General features: G+C 46.1%; 1 non-coding gene across 1 annotated transcript; it reads right to left on the bottom strand.

Moving 5' to 3' along the window:
* Positions 1-15,500: 15,500 nt before the first annotated feature.
* LOC134961598 (U5 spliceosomal RNA) lies at positions 15,501-15,620 on the bottom strand. The gene has a single exon (XR_010187935.1). It is a non-coding gene; the product is annotated as a U5 spliceosomal RNA (small nuclear RNA).
* Between the last annotated feature and the right edge of the window lie 335 nt (positions 15,621-15,955).

The following is a 15,955-nucleotide window of genomic DNA, read 5'->3' on the forward strand; positions in this document are numbered from 1 at the left end:
CTTTCGGAGTCCCCAGCATCCACTAGGACGTTAGAGAAATTCATTATTGAATAAAAAATAATTCCTATCTAGCGTAAGTTGTATCAGGCTCATAAAAAATGGAATCGCAGGACCAGTAAATTTGGAATTACCATCAATGAGGTTGCTCACTGCTTCCAGACCACAACTATGCGGGATGCTGGTGTACAGGCTGACAACGTCAGCCGTGCATAACCAGCAACTGTCTGGAATGTTATCCACCTCACGTAGTTTTTGTAAAAATGTAGAGGTATCCTTTTAATAGGTTGCCTCGTTCTGTATCACAGGCTGCAGATAATAATCAACATATTTAGATACATTAGAGTACAAAGAACCCCTGGCTGATATTATCGGCCGTCCCGGAGGACGGACCGGGTCTTTATGAAGCTTGGGGATCGTGTAAAAAACTGGCACACAGGGTGCCGTGACCATGAGTGCTGAATGTGTGCTGCTGGAGATGATCCCCTCTGTTACAGCTTTCTCAAGTAACAAATTCAGTTCACTAACAATTACTCGTAGGATCAGATTCCAATCTGGTATAGACGGAGGTGTCTTCTAGCTGTCTATACGCTTCCCTTTTGTAATCGGCAAGATCCTGTACCACTATGTCACCCCCCTTGTCGGCGGGGCGCACAGTGATATCAGGATATGCCGAAAGGTGGCGTAAAGCCTCACGCTCGGCCGATGTAATGTTGGAAGCATAGGTTTTACTGCTTACATCACAAGTATCAATACAATCAGACATGGTCTTAGTAAATACCTTTATAGCTGCATTGGTAGAATATGGATCAAAGGTTGATTTTGGCCTTACAGGGCAATCCTCTATCTTTGATACATCAGGCTTGGAATTAAAAAATTCTCTAAGACGTAATTGCCTATTGAATCTACATAAATCTACCTTACTGTCAAATGTCCTATGTGGATTAGTGGGTACAAAGTTCAGTCCCTTAGATAATATGCTGATTTCAGCGTCTGTTAGTGTCCGTGAAGACAGATTGTGCACTATTTCTTGGACTTTGTTCCTTTTCCAGAAGATTTTGTTGCAAAAGGAGGCCCGTTGGATACACCGGCTTAGTACGGTGGCTCCCAATGGCCTCAATGAGACATTGTCTCTTACCTGTTTCTTGTAAAGCACAAGCTGCATTAGGTAGAACATTTATTTGCAATTACTAATGGTAACTTTGGTGTTTTAAGACTAGTATCTAGCAGAAATTCTTCGTATTTAGGTATTCATAAGTACATAAAATGTATTATACATTCATAACAGTGTTAACAGATTTACAAATGAGTCCGTTTTGTATTACTGTTTCTATGGTGATGGTTTTTTTTCACTGGTCGGGAAACGTCATCACATTGACTCTGTTTGTCTCTAAGTGATGACGAACCCGGAAGTAAGCCCGGCGATGTAGCCGGAGACTGTGCACGTGGGGAGTGTTTAGAGCATAAAGGAAGGATTGTTTTATATTACACTTTGTATCTTCTGATGACGGTTGAATAAAACCGAAACGTTAAGCTAAAGCAGAACCGAGTGATCTCAGTTACTGCATTTATGAAATCCGAGAGTGCCGCCGTTACCTGTATCTGCATTGCTACCAAGCCTAGAGGGCACCCGGTGAGGTGATATTTGTCATTATTTTGAGGGCCGAATACTTTCTACATTTATATATATATATATATATATATATATATATATATATATATATATATTGAATGTAAGCTCTCACGAGTAGGGCCCTCTTCCCTCATGTGCTTATCCTTTCTTACTTTAATAATCTTCAACTGCCTCAACTCCAGCAGTCTTCTGCCACCTGATACTTATCTCAGTGTCATCTGCTGATGTAACTATGTGTATTTACCCTGTACTTGTCCTATACTGTCATCAACTGTAAGTTGCTGTTTTCCGGTTTGATTATTTATGTACTCTGTAATTGGGCGCTATGGAACCCTTGTGGCGCCATATAAATAAAGGATAATAATAATAATAATAATAATAATAATAATAATAATAAATAAAAGGCAAAAAAGGAGATTGACTCACTGATTGACTCATCACGAAATCTATTAAACCACAAGACCTACAATCTTGAAACTTGGCAAGTAGCTTCTCCTTAGGTCCCAGGTGCTTCCTAACAACCGGTTTTACAAATGTCACTGTCCATCCACGGAAATCGCCAAAAATGGATGTATGTGTATATGTATGTTCCAGCATAACTCCAGAGTGCCTGCAGCAATTTACACCAAACTTGGTACACATATGACTTACAAGCTTGTAACAAACAGCAACACAGAGTATTTCAGGAGACAGCATAACTCTGGAATGCCTGGTGCAATTTACACCAAACTTGATACACATGACTTACACTGTGGGGGTAACACACCCCTAGCGGTGGGCCAGCAGCACAGACTATATCAGGACATGCATGATAGGTCAGTGACGACAGGGCCGCATGTGACAGTGATATGATGTGAGGAGAATGGAGGTAGCAGGAAGCCACACGCTGAGTTATATAGTGGGAGGAGCAGGGTCCCCAGCAGCACAGAGTATATTTGGGGATGCATGATATGTCGGGCAGGACAGGGCTGCATGTGACAGGGGCACTGACATGATGTGAGGAGGGGAATGGAGGCAGTAGGAAGCCACAGACTGAGAGTTGTATAGTGGGAAGAGCAGGGTCCCTTGGGGACCAAAAAGGGGTCTGACCACTACACAAAGTGCGTCAGGGAAGCAAGATATGTCTATATACTAGATCTCCAACCAATGTAAATGAACGAACAATTAGAACTCTAATTTACCATCCTCATCCCGTAGCGAAGCATGGGTATTCAGCTAGTTTTAATATATGAACCTCTTAAACCTACGTGGATGAAGTTACACCTGGAAAGGTGTGTCATTTATGCGTCAAAGCTGCAATTATTCTGATTGCTGTATGCATAACCTTTGGTTAATAGATTTCTCTCCAGTGCTTTTATCCAGCGCTCTTCATTTTCATCTGAATGGATTTTCCCGAGAGGCCTTCCTTGCCTGTTCAGCCCCTAACGGAGAGTTTCTGACTTAGCTGCCCATGTTGGACGGTTTAGTTACAGCAGATTTTTTACACCAATATTATGCATATCACGAACGTGTTTTCTGTTTGGGGAACATGTTTAGGACACAGGTTTTTTCACAACTAAACAGAATATTTTAAAATCTGCTCACTCACTCCTCTGTAATCCAAGCTTCTCCTTTGTACTTGTCTAAAGGGAAATACTTAAAGATGAGTGTGTAATACGCTTATTATAGGACCAATTTTGTTAAATGCTCCTATATTAGATGACAAACCATTATAACTCACACACCTTTTCATTTACACTGCTACACCATTCGCCCCAGTGCCCTATACCAGTGGTTCCCAAACGCAGTCTTCAAGGCACCATAACAATCCAGGTTTTAGGGGGGATATGGCCGTTAGGTCGAAAGTCATTAGGTCGACAGGGACACTAGGTCAAAAGGTCGACATGAGTTTTTCACTTTTTTTCCCCATTTTTGGACTTTTTCATACTTCACGATCCATGTGGACTACAAATGGGAATAGCAACCTGTGCCAAGCGAAGCGGTAGTGGAGTGAGGCACCTTGCCCGAAGCATGGCGAGAGAAGCGAGCCATGCGAAGGGACACAGTGCACTAATTGGGGTTCCCCGTCACTTTACTAAGAAAACGACACCAAAGTCCAAAAACTATATCGACTTTTGACCTGTCGGCCTAACACGTCGACCTATAGTGGTCGATCCAACGACCCATACCCGTTTTAGGGATATCCCTGCTTGTGCACAGATGGAAGTTTAAGTGAAAAGGTGTGTATGTTATAATGGTTTCTCAACTAATATAGAAGCATTTAACAAAATTGTTCCTATAATAAGAGTATTACACGCTCATCTTTATGTTTTTCCTCTCTCAACTTCAGATGTAAGTAGAACTATTAATGGGTGGATTAATAATCATGTCTTTACATTGTTCAATGGGAGAGAGTAAATTAACTGCACACACCATTCCTAGGACCAATGACACACACACACAGAGCACTTAGTATTTGTAGGGTTTTACCGGAGATGAAAATAACAGGTAATCAATAAGTATTGCTGATGGCACTGGACGCAATCTGGATATACCTAGAACAATGCAAGTCCCAATTAGAATACACAAAACCCAGCAAAGCCTGTTCTACAAAACTTCACCTCCCTGTAATCACTCCTAATAGTCTCTTACACAGGGGAATCAGCCATTCTGTGGTCTGAATCATTAATTGACAATGCAACACGATTACCCGCTGAATGAATGTAAGTGCACCAACAGACCACAAAATGGCCGCCCCCACGGTGTGCAGACAACCGGGTTCTCATAACCATGCAATCAACCCATTAGACTTGCAAACTGTAGTAGAACTATCTTAGGCGGAAAATGAGCAAGGGCCTATTGTGTGAAGGGGAGGGGGTGTGACCAGTGCTGGGTGGGCAGGTACACCCCCTATGTCTCCCCAAATACCTAAAAGTTGAAAAATCGGCATCATTTTGTGAGGAAAGTAAAAATACTTTTACTACTCATGATTTAAGGACGACCGTGTGGCCATCTGGGTAGCTGGTCATCATCAAGATGGAATTCTTTATATGGAGGCCTAGTGCTGTAGTTCCAACCGCCCTACTGTGGCCCTGCTGACTTTACAGTGCTGATGCTTAAAGGACAGTACAACATGCTATAATGGGGCAGATGTATTAACCTGGAGAAGGCATAAGGAAGTGATAAACCAGTGATATGTGCATGGTGATAAATGCACCAGCCAATCAGCTCCTAATTGGTAATTTATATATTGGAGCTGATTCGCTGGTTCGTTTATCACCTTGCACACATCACTGGTTTATCACTTCCTTATGCCTTCTCCAGGTTAATACATCTGCCCCAATGTATGTAGTAAGTACAATCCGTTGTAAGCAGATGACACTACAGCGCCATCTAGTGTACAATATAAAGTACAGCTTCTGTACATGTCACAGTGTTCTAGCTTAGTGTACATTATACCAGGGGTGCCCAAACTTTCTTGAATCATGGCGCCTTAAACTACCAGCATTTTTTTTCCATGGCACTCCTAACCGAATGTCTCTTATTGAGAAAATCAGTAAAAAATTAAGTAAATTGTGCTTCCTGTCATCCTTAGGGTTAGTTATGTGCCGCTGCTTCTCTTTGTCCTCATATTTCATGATTGGAAGCCGCCAGAACTGGTTTTGTAAAGTTTGGGAGATATCTGGTTTTTGGTTAAGTTCAGAGATATCTACTACAGTCCCCATAGGAACCTATAGTGGCTGTTTCCTGCCCAAACTTACCAAGCTCCGGAATACCATCCCTTCACTTCTTACACGCTGCAGGGATGGCTTCCCTTCGGAGCCCTGTCCCTGTGGGTGTATTTTAATACATTCAGGCAACATTCCTTTCTCTAACGTCCTAAGTGGATGCTGGGGACTCCGTAAGGACCATGGGGAATAGCGGCTCCGCAGGAGACTGGGCACAAAAGTAAAGCTTTAGAACTACCTGGTGTACACTGGCTCCTCCCCCTATGACCCTCCTCCAAGCCTCAGTTAGATTTTTGTGCCCGAACGAGAAGGGTGCACACTAGGTGGCTCTCCTGAGCTGCTTAGTGAAAAGTTTAGTTTTAGGTTTTTTATTTTCAGTGAGACCTGCTGGCAACAGGCTCACTGCATCGAGGGACTAAGGGGAGAAGAAGCGAACTCACCTGCGTGCAGAGTGGATTGGGCTTCTTAGGCTACTGGACATTAGCTCCAGAGGGACGATCACAGGCCCAGCCATGGATGGGTCCCAGAGCCGCGCCGCCGGCCCCCTTACAGAGCCAGAAGAGGTCCGGAAAATCGGCGGCAGAAGACGTCCTGTCTTCACCAAGGTAGCGCACAGCACTGCAGCTGTGCGCCATTGCTCCTCAGCACACTTCGGTCACTGAGGGTGCAGGGCGCTAGGGGGGGGCGCCCTGAGCAGCAATAAAAACACCTTGGCTGGCGAGAATACATCACATATAGCCCCCAGGGCTATATGGATGAATTTTAACCCCTGCCAGAATCCATAAAAAAGCAGGAGAAAAGTCCGCGAAAAAGGGGCGGAGCCTATCTCCTCAGCACACTGGCGCCATTTTCCCTCACAGCTCAGTTGGAGGGAAGCTCCCCTGGCTCTCCCCTGCAGTCACTACACTACAGAAAGGGTTAAAAAAGAGAGGGGGCACTAATTAGGCGCAGTATTAACAATACAGCAGCTATAAGGGGAAAAACACTTATATAAGGTTATCCCTGTATATATATATAGCGCTCTGGTGTGTGCTGGCAAACTCTCCCTCTGTCTCCCCAAAGGGCTAGTGGGGTCCTGTCCTCTATCAGAGCATTCCCTGTGTGTGTGCTGTGTGTCGGTACATTTGTGTCGACATGTATGAGGAGAAAAATGATGTGGAGACGGAGCAGATTGCCTGTAATAGTGATGTCAGCCCCTAGGGGGTCGACACCTGAGTGGATGAACTGTTGGAAGGAATTACGCGACAGTGTCAGCTCTGTATAAAAGACAGTGGTTGACATGAGACAGCCGGCTACTCAGCTTGTGCCTGTCCAGACGTCTCATAGGCCGTCAGGGGCTCTAAAGCGCCCGTTACCTCAGATGGCAGATATAGACGCCGACACGGATACTGACTCCAGTGTCGACGGTGAAGAGACAAATGTGACTTCCAGTAGGGCCACACGTTACATGATTGAGGCAATGAAAAATGTTTTACACATTTCTGATAATACGAGTACCACCAAAAAGGGGTATTATGTTCGGTGAGGAAAAACTACCTGTAGTTTTCCTGAATCTGAGAAATTAAATGAGGTGTATGATGATGCGTGGGTTTCCCCCGATAACAACTGATAATTTCTAAAATGTTATTGGCATTATATCCTTTCCCGCCAGAGGTTAGGGTGCGTTGGGAAACACCCCCTAGGGTGGATAAAGCGCTCACACGCTTGTAAGAACAAGGGCTCTACCCTCTCCTGAGATGGCCGCCCTTAAGGATCCTGCTGATAGAAAGCAGGAGGGTATCCTAAAATGTATTTACACACATACTGGTGTTATACTGCGACCAGCAATCGCCTCAGCCTGGATGTGCAGTGCTGGGTTGGCGTGGTCGGATTCCCTGACTGAAAATATTGATACCCTAGATAGGGACAGTATATTATTGCCTATAGAGCATTTGAAAGATGCATTTCTATATATGCGTGATGCACAGCGGAATATTTGCCGACTGGCATCAAGTCTAAGTGCGTTGTCCATTTCTACCAGTAGAGGGTTATGGACACGACAGTGGTCAGGTGATGCGGATTCCAAACGGCATTTGGAAGTATTGCCTTATTAAGGGGAGGAGTTATTTGGGGTCGGTCTTTCAGACCTGGTGGCCACGGCAACAGCTGGGAAATCCACGTTTGTACCCCAGGTCGCCTCTCAACATGAGAAGACGCCGTATTATCAGGCGCATTTCTGCCCCGTGACAGAGGGAGAGGAAAAAGGCTGCAGAAATCAGCCAGTTCCCAGGAACAGAAACCCTCTCCCGCCTCTGCCAAGCCCTCAGTATGACGCTGGGGCTTTACAAGCAGAATCAGGCACGGTGGGGGGCCCGTCTCAATGAATTTCAGCGCGCAGTGGGCTCACTCGCAAGTAGACCCCTGGATCCTTCAGGTGATATCTCAGGGGTACAAATTGGAATTCGAGACGTCTCCCCCTCGCCGTTTCCTAAAGTCGGCTTTACCGATGTCTCCTTCTGACAGGGAGACAGTTTTGGAAGCCATTCACAAGCTGTATTCCCAGCAGGTGATAATCAAGGTACCCCTCCTGCAACAGGGAACGGGGTATTATTCCACACTGTTGTGGTACCGAAGCCGGACGGCTCGGTGAGACCGATTCTAAATCTAAAATCTTTGAACACTTACATACAGAGGTTCAAATTCAAGATTGAGTCACTCAGAGCAGTGATTGCGAACCTGGAAGAAGGGGACTACATGATGTCTCGGGACATCAAGGATGCTTACCTTCATGTCCCAATTTACCCTTCTCACCAAGGGTACCTCAGGTTTATGGTACAGAACTATCAGTTCAGACGCTGCCGTATGGATGGTCCACGGCACCCCGGGTCTTTACCAAGGTAATGGCCGAAATGATGATATTCCTTCGAAGACAGGGTGGCACAAGAAGCAGGAGGGCAATGGCAGAAGCTGCAAGGATTCTTCGCTGGGCGGAAAATCATGTGATAGCACTGTCAGCAGTATTCATTCCGGGAGTGGACAACTGGGAAGCAGACTTCCTCAGCAGACACGACCTCCACCCGGGAGAGTGGAGACTTCACCCAGAAGTCTTCCACATGATTATAAACCGTTGGGAAAAACTCGACAGGTATTGCGCCAGGTCAAGGGACCCTCAGGCAATAGCTGTAGATGCTCTGGTAACACCGTGGGTGTACCAGTCAGTGTATGTGTTCCCTCCTCTGCCTCTCATACCCAAGGTACTGAGATTGATAAGATGGAGAGGAGTAAGCACTATATTCGTGGCTCCGGATTGGCCAAGAAGGACTTGGTAACCGGAACTTCAAGAGATGCTCACGGAGGATCCGTGGCCTCTACCTCTAAGAAGGGACCTGCTCCAGCAAGGACCCTGTCTGTTCCAAGACTTACCGCGGCTGCGTTTGACGGCATGGCGGTTGAACGCCGGATCCTGAAGGAAAAAAGGCATTCCGGATGAAGTCATCCCTATCCTGATCAAAGCCAGGAAGGATGTAACCGCAAAACATTATCACCGCATTTGGCGAAAATATGTTGCGTGGTGCGAGGCCAGTAAGGCCCGACGGAGGAAATTCAACTGGGTCAATTCCTACATTTCCTGCAAACAGGAGTGTCTATGGGCCTGAAATTGGGGTCCATTAAGGTTCAAATTTCGGCCCTGTCAATTTTCTTCCAAAAAGAACTAGCTTCAGTCCCTGAAGTTCAGACGTTTGTAAAAGGGGTACTGCATATACAGCCTCCTTTTGTGCCTCCAGTGGCACTTTGGGATCTCAATGTAGTTTTTGGGTTCCAAAAGTCACATTGGTTTGAACCACTTAAATCTGTGGAGTTAAAATATCTCACATGGAAAGTGGTCATGCTGTTGGCCCTGGCCTGGGCCAGGCGCGTGTCAGAATTGGCGGCTTTATCCTGTAAAAGCCCTTATCTGATTTTCCATTCGGACAGGGCGGAATTGAGGACTCGTCCTCAGTTTCTCCCTAAGGTGGTTTCAGCGTTTCACCTGAACCAACCTATTGTGGTGCCTGCGGCTACTAGGGACTTGGAGGACTCCAAGTTGCTAGACGTTGTCAGGGCCCTGAAAAATAAGATTTTACTTACCGATAAATCTATTTCTCGTAGTCCGTAGTGGATGCTGGGGACTCCGTCAGGACCATGGGGATTAGCGGCTCCGCAGGAGACAGGGCACAAAAATAAAGCTTTAGGATCAGGTGGTGTGCACTGGCTCCTCCCCCTATGACCCTCCTCCAAGCCTCAGTTAGGATACTGTGCCCGGACGAGCGTACACAATAAGGAAGGATTTTGAATCCCGGGTAAGACTCATACCAGCCACACCAATCACACCGTACAACTTGTGATCTGAACCCAGTTAACAGTATGACAACGTAGGAGCCTCTGAACAGACGTCTCACAACAATAACAACCCGATTTTTTTGTAACAATAACTATGTACAAGTATTGCAGACAATCCGCACTTGGGATGGGCGCCCAGCATCCACTACGGACTACGAGAAATAGATTTATCGGTAAGTAAAATCTTATTTTCTCTAACGTCCTAGTGGATGCTGGGGACTCCGTCAGGACCATGGGGATTATACCAAAGCTCCCAAACGGGCGGGAGAGTGCGGATGACTCTGCAGCACCGAATGAGAGAACTCCAGGTCCTCTTTAGCCAGGGTATCAAATTTGTAGAATTTTACAAACGTGTTCTCCCCCGACCACGTAGCTGCTCGGCAGAGTTGTAATGCCGAGACCCCTCGGGCAGCCGCCCAGGATGAGCCCACCTTCCTTGTGGAATGGGCCTCGACAGATTTAGGCTGTGGCAGGCCTGCCACAGAATGTGCAAGTTGAATTGTGCTACAAATCCAACGAGCAATCGTCTGCTTAGAAGCAGGAGCACCCAGCTTGTTGGGTGCATACAGTATAAACAGCGAGTCAGATTTTCTGACTCCAGCCGTCCTTGAAATATATATTTTCAATGCCCTGACAACGTCCAGCAACTTGGAATCCTCCAAATCGCTAGTAGCCGCAGGCACCACAATAGGCTGGTTCAGGTGAAACGCTGACACCACCTTAGGCAGAAAATGAGGACGCGTCCGCAGTTCTGCCCTGTCCGAATGGAAAATCAGATATGGGCTTTTATACGATAAAGCCGCCAATTCTGACACTCTCCTGGCTGAAGCCAGGGCCAGTAGCATGGTTACTTTCCATGTAAGATATTTCAAATCCGCCGATTTGAGTGGCTCAAACCAATGGGATTTGAGAAAATCCAAAACTACATTAAGGTCCCACGGAGCCACTGGGGGCACAACCGGGGGCTGCATATGTAGTACTCCTTTTACAAAAGTCTGGACTTCAGGAACTGAAGCCAATTCTTTCTGGAAGAAAATCGACAGGGCCGAAATTTGAACCTTAATGGACCCCAACTTGAGGCCCATAGACAATCCTGTTTGCAGGAAATGTAGGAATCGACCCAATTGAAATTCCTCCGTGGGGGCCTTCCTGGCCTCACACCACGCAACATATTTTCTCCAAATGCGGTGATAATGTTGTGCAGTCACCTCCTTCCTGGCTTTTACCAGTGTAGGAATGACCTCTTCCGGAATGCCTTTTTCCCTTAGAATTCGGCGTTCAACCGCCATGCCGTCAAACGCAGCCGCGGTAAGTCTTGGAATAGACACGGTCCCTGTTGAAGCAGGTCCCGTCTTAGAGGTAGAGGCCACGGATCTTCCGTGAGCATCTCCTGAAGTTCCGGGTACCAAGTTCGTCTTGGCCAATCCGGAGCCACGAGTATCGTTCTTACTCCCCTTTGCCGTATAATTCTCAGTACTTTTGGTATGAGAGGCAGAGGAGGAAACACATACACTGACTGGAACACCCACGGCGTTACCAGAGCGTCCACAGCTATTGCCTGAGGGTCTCTTGACCTGGTGCAATACCTGTCCAGTTTTTTGTTGAGGCGAGACGCCATCATGTCCACCTTTGGTTTTTCCCAACGGTTCACAATCATGTGGAAGACTTCTGGATGAAGTCCCCACTCTCCCGGGTGTAGATCGTGTCTGCTGAGGAAGTCTGCTTCCCAGTTGTGCTGACAGTGCTATCACATGATCTTCCGCCCAGCGAAGAATCCTTGCAGCTTCTGCCATTGCTCTCCTGCTTCTTGTGCCGCCCTGTCTGTTTACGTGGGCGACTACCGTGATGTTGTCCGACTGGATCAACACCGGCTGACCCTGAAGCAGGGGTTTTGCCAGGCTTAGAGCATTGTAAATCGCTCTTAGCTCCAGTATATTTATGTGAAGAGACATCTCCAGGTTTGACCATACTCCCTGGAAGTTTCTTCCCTGTGTGACCGCTCCCCAGCCTCTCAGACTGGCATCCGTGGTCACCAGGACCCAGTCCTGTATGCCGAATCTGCGGCCCTCTAACAGATGAGCACTCTGCAACCACCACAGCAGAGACACCCTTGTCCGTGGCGATAAGGTTATCCGCTGATGCATCTGCAGATGTGATCCGGACCATTTGTCCAGCAGATCCCACTGAAAAGTTTGTGCGTGGAATCTGCCGAATGGAATCGCTTCGTAAGAAGCCACCATCTTTCCCAGGACTCTTGTGCATTGATGCACAGACACTTTCCCTGGTTTTAGGAGGTTCCTGACAAGTTCGGATAACTCCTTGGCTTTCTCCTCCGGAAGAAACACCTTTTTCTGAACCGTGTCCAGAATCATTCCCAGGAACAGCAGACGTGTCGTCGGGGTCAATTGAGATTTTGGAAAATTCAGAATCCACCCGTGCTGTTGCAGCACTATTTGGGTTAGTGCTACTACGTCCCCCAGCTGTTCCCTGGACCTTGCCCTTATCAGGAGATCGTCCAAGTAAGGGATAATTAATACGCCTTTTCTTCGTAGAAGAAACATCATTTCGGCCATTACCTTGGTAAAGACCCGAGGTGCCGTGGACAATCCAAACGGCAGCGTCTGAAACTGATAATGACAGTTTTGCACCACGAACCTGAGGTACCCTTGATGTGAAGGGCAAATTGGGACATGCAGGTAAGCATCCTTGATGTCCAGGGACACCATAAAGTCCCCTTCTTCCAGATTCGCTATCACTGCTCTGAGTGACTCCATCTTGAACTTGAATTTTTGTATGTACAGGTTCAAAGATTTCAGATTTAGAATAGGTCTTACCGAGCCGTCCGGCTTCGGTACCACAAATAGCGTGGAGTAATACCCCTTTCCCTGTTGTAGGAGGGGTACCTTGACTATCACCTGCTGAGAATACAGCTTGTGAATGGCTTCCAATACAGTCGCCCTGTCTGAGGGAGACGTTGGCAGAGCAGACTTTAGGAACCGGCGAGGGGGAGACTTCTCGAATTCCAACCTGTAACCCTGAGATATTATCTGCAGGATCCAGGGGTCCACCTGTGAGTGAGCCCACTGTGCGCTGAAATTCTTGAGTCGACCCCCCACCGCCCCTGAGTCCGCTTGTAAAGCCCCAACGTCATGCTGAGGGCTTTGCAGAAGCCGGGGGGGGCTTCTGCTCCTGGGAAGAAGCTGCTTGGTGCACTCTCTTACCCTTTCCTTTGCCTCGGGGCAAATATGACTGTCCTTTCGCCCGCTTGTTCCTATAGGAACGAAAGGACTGCGGCTGAAAAGACGGTGTCTTTTTCTGTTGGGAGGGGACCTGAGGTAAAAAGGTGGATTTCCCGGCTGTTGCCGTGGCCACCAAATCCGATAGACCGACCCCAAATAATTCCTCCCCCTTATACGGCAATACTTCCATATGCCGTTTGGAATCCGCATCACCTGACCATTGTCGCGTCCATAAACTTCTTCTGGCAGATATGGACATCGCACTTACTCTCGATGCCAGAGTGCAAATATCCCTCTGTGCATCTCGCATATATAGAAATGCATCCTTTAAATGCTCTATAGTCAGTAAAAATAGGATTTTGGTACTTACCAGGTAAATCCTTTTCTTTGAATCCATAGGGGGCACTGGAGTACTCTTGGGATATGGACGGGCGTAGCCGAACAAAGGCACTGAATATTCAAATTCAGGACTCTCCCCCCCTCCATATCCCCAAGTACCTCAGTGTACTGTGCCAGTGTTTTTTACTGAGCGAACAGGATATAGAGAGGATTGACAATGGAGAATTCCTATAACATAACAGACAACCACAAAGTTGACCTGTAACCTTATTGTCAACTAAACAGTTGACACCTTAACCGATAGAACTTTATAATTTGAACCAATCGGTGAAAATGTGTTACCATAAGCTCCTTTGAGCTTAACACCACCCAAGTAAAATTTGTTTACTAAGCTCCCTTGAGCTTAAAACAACCCAGGTAAAACTGCTCTGGGTGGGCGTCCAGTGCCCCCTATGGATTCAAAGAAAAGGATTTACCTGGTAAGTACCAAAATCCTATTTTCTTTATCATCCACTAGGGGTCACTGGAGTACTCTTGGGACGTACCAAAGCTTCCCTCGTGGGCGGGAGAGCTGTTTGATACTTGTAACAGTAGGCAGGCCAAAGCTGAATGCTGATGGCGCCACCATTCATAACGTGTAAACGTGCACAAACGTGGTGCACTGAAGGCTATGTAGCCGCGTCATAGACGCTCCACGACCCGCTGGGTCTGACATTCCCACAGAACCTGTGGGATGAACTATTACTGACGTAGGCGATTGTAACTTAGCCTTAAAGTAAGCCTGACTTGTAGTCATTATTATCCAACTGGATAATGTCTGCTGAGAAACTGGCTAACCCCAGTTTGCAGTATTATATAGAACAAACAACGTATTTATATCACGTAATGTAGACGTTCGGTACATATATAAACGCGTAATGCGTGTACCACATTCAGAATTCTAGAATGTGCTGTCCCCACAGGAACCACTATTGGTATATTGATGTGAAGAATACGAAAGCGGATTTCGTCCGAAGATCTGCTTTGTCATGAGAAAACTTAAATACGGTGGCTTGGAATACAAGGCACCCAAATATGAAAACAAAACCCTTGCCGAAGCACCCTTGCCGAAGGCAAGGCTAGAAGAAAAATGTTTTCCAAAGTAAGAAACTTAATTCTCATTTGTTGTAAAGGTTCAAAAAATATGAAACTTAATTCCCCTTTGTTGAAAGGGTTCCAAAATATGAAAACTGTAATAAATCTGAACCCAACCTCAAATCGCCTGGCGCTGTAGGTGGGATAAATAGAGTCTGAACTTTGGTGACACCTTGTAGAAAGATGTTTACAGACGCAAATAGAGGCAAACGTCTTTGAAAATACGTTTACCACACAGATACCTGCACTGTTAGTGCAGATGAACGCAGTTTTCCATCCCATCCCGTTTAACCGAATACGGGTACTTGAAGTATGATGTTGGAAACTTCCGAGGTTTACAACCTATGTAAGCACACGAAATTTTTTAATAATGAGCTGCCTTAAGCGGCTTACTATTTCGTTACATGGTTGGTATAACCGATACTGTAATGCTCTATTTTCTAAGAGGGCGGTTTGAACCCTCACCCCGTCAACCGCAGCTGCGGTACACAGATAATAGGTATACAGATAATAGGTATATAGGTAACTATGGATAAAAGAACGTTCCCTGATGTAACAGGTTGGACGTATTATGAGAGGGCTAAGATCGTGTGCAAGTATTCCTTGAAAATTCGAGAAGCAAACTTCTCCGAAACCCATGAGCTACCACCAGTATGACTGTGACGAACTGTCTTCTGATCCGTTTTGGCAACGGAGAGAGAAGCGGAAAATGGTGGAGCCAGATACACGATGCTGAATGACCCCATGAATGTGAGAGATTTCACCGCCACTGCCCTTGTGAACTGTTTTGTACACCTACTGAGCTTTTGTAATTGTGGCGAGATGCCATCATGTATACTTGAGGACAACCCCCTTCTGTGGACTCACATATGAAACACCTCTGGATTTAATGTCCAGTTTTCAAGATCCAAATCCTGACGGGTGAGATCATCTGTCTAACAGATGTCCACTCACTGATTGATCTCTTGACATTTTCACCTAATGGCGTTCTGAGCCATTGAAGATTTGAGTGACCTGCTGCATTGCCATGCGGCTTCTTGGTTCTCACTGGTTGTTGTGTATACAACTGGCGTTGCTTTGTTTGACTGCTTAAGGCCAGCGTGATCTAGGCATGAAAAAACAAAATTACATGAAACTCACGGTTGTTTCTCTCCACGGAAATCTTTAGTAAAAAGCGAAAGATGTATTCGTTCTGAAGAGAAACCAGAGTCTATGCCTGGTCAGACTGAAAGCGAATCATTTATTGCATTGTAAAATGCACAGAGTTCTAGGACATTTATCGACAGCAATCTGTCGTGTTTTAGAACCTTTGAGTTGATTTTAACTACAAATCCTGACTCTCTGTGACTGTCGTCCAGAGTATAAGCACCCTTGTCCCTCTGTGGAAAACGCGAGTGAATGGTGGCGAACTAAATTGAAAACACATCTTTATTCTTAATAGATGAATACACCAATGTACCGCTAGAGTGCGTGTACTTTTGTTCTTGCTGGTGTAGTAGGTAAAAGTCTTTGACTTACCATATTTATAATCTTACCTAGGAATTGAC

This window comes from Pseudophryne corroboree, chromosome 1 (genome assembly GCF_028390025.1).
Source record: "Pseudophryne corroboree isolate aPseCor3 chromosome 1, aPseCor3.hap2, whole genome shotgun sequence".
Taxonomy (NCBI): Eukaryota; Metazoa; Chordata; class Amphibia; order Anura; family Myobatrachidae; genus Pseudophryne; species Pseudophryne corroboree.